We start from the raw sequence: 1,368 nt of genomic DNA on the forward strand, positions 1-1,368 counted from the left end.
TGCATAGATTGCTCATTCCTTTGGTTTGGACCTCTATGCCTTCCTCTATCCCAATAACTCTTAAATTTGGTCTTTTTATGCTATCCCATATTTCTTGAATGTTCTTCTCATGGTTTCTTATCATTATCAATGTGTGGTCTATGTTCTTTTAAAGATTATATATTTTGTCTTCATTGTCTGATGTCCTAACTTCTAAGTGTTCCACTCTGTTGGTAATGATTTCATTTGAGCTTTTAGTTTGGTTTATTATTTCTTTCATTTCAAAGATTTCTGTTTGGTTTCTTTTTTTAGCACCTCTATCTCCCTGTTGAGGTGATCTTTTGCTTCCTGTATTTGTTTATGTAGCTCCCTGTCAAAGTGATCTTTCACTGCCTGTATTTGCTCTCTTATATCTTCCTTGAGTTCACAGAACATTTTAACCATGTACATCCTAAATTCCTTCTCTGTCATTTTTTCTTCTGTGGTTGCGAATGATTCTAATGATGTGGTGTCTTCATTTGTTTGGGGCACTTTCTTCCCTTGCCTTTTCATGTTGCTCATGTGTCTTCCTTTCCAGCTCTGTGGGTCTAGACTATTATTGTTTTTACCCTATAGGTTTTTAGTGCTCTTGTAGGGTTCCAAAACCTCTCCTTTGTGGGGAAGGACAATGTTAACAGATCCCAATATCAACAATATATCACCTATGAACAATTTGTTGTTATTAAGATGTTTACAGTTTAATCTCAATGTACAAAAATGTTGGATTCAATTATTATCTAAAATATAATCAGTAGTTTTGTAAAAAGATTTAGTTTCTGACAGTGGACAATGAACTGGGGGTGGGGTATAGGACAATATGCTGAGAAGGTAGGATGTGAGGTTATAGAGAATATATCTCAGGAAGTGTGAAGGAGAAATCTAATGAAGAGGGTTAGTAGCAAGAGAATAGACAGGAAGTAATTTAGGGTTGGCAAGTACATGGGATGACAGTAGAGTACATAAAACAAACACACATATGTGTTTAGAAAAATACAGATGTTAAAATAGTAAAATTTGGAGGGGGAAAGAATAATGAAAGAATAAAAAGGAAAAAAAAAGGTATATATAACACCTCTATATTATGTTATTCATTTGACTCAGTCCTCAAAGTCCTATTTCATGCAAAGTTCTTGGTTTCACATATGTTGGGGATGTGAGGGCCAGAGGATAGACGGGTAGAAGAGAAAGAACAAATAAAAAACTCGAAGGAAGAAGCCAGGTTGTAGCTAGTTTTAGAGATCCTTATTTTTCCTGCTTCTCTGCTCATCCAGTAGGTGGCCTCATCTGTTGTAAGCTGATGTCTCTGCCCTCTGGATGGTGGAGGTAACCAGGGTGGGAAGACTAGTCCTG

This window comes from Callospermophilus lateralis, chromosome X (assembly GCF_048772815.1).
Source record: "Callospermophilus lateralis isolate mCalLat2 chromosome X, mCalLat2.hap1, whole genome shotgun sequence".
NCBI classification, from domain to species: domain Eukaryota; kingdom Metazoa; phylum Chordata; class Mammalia; order Rodentia; family Sciuridae; genus Callospermophilus; species Callospermophilus lateralis.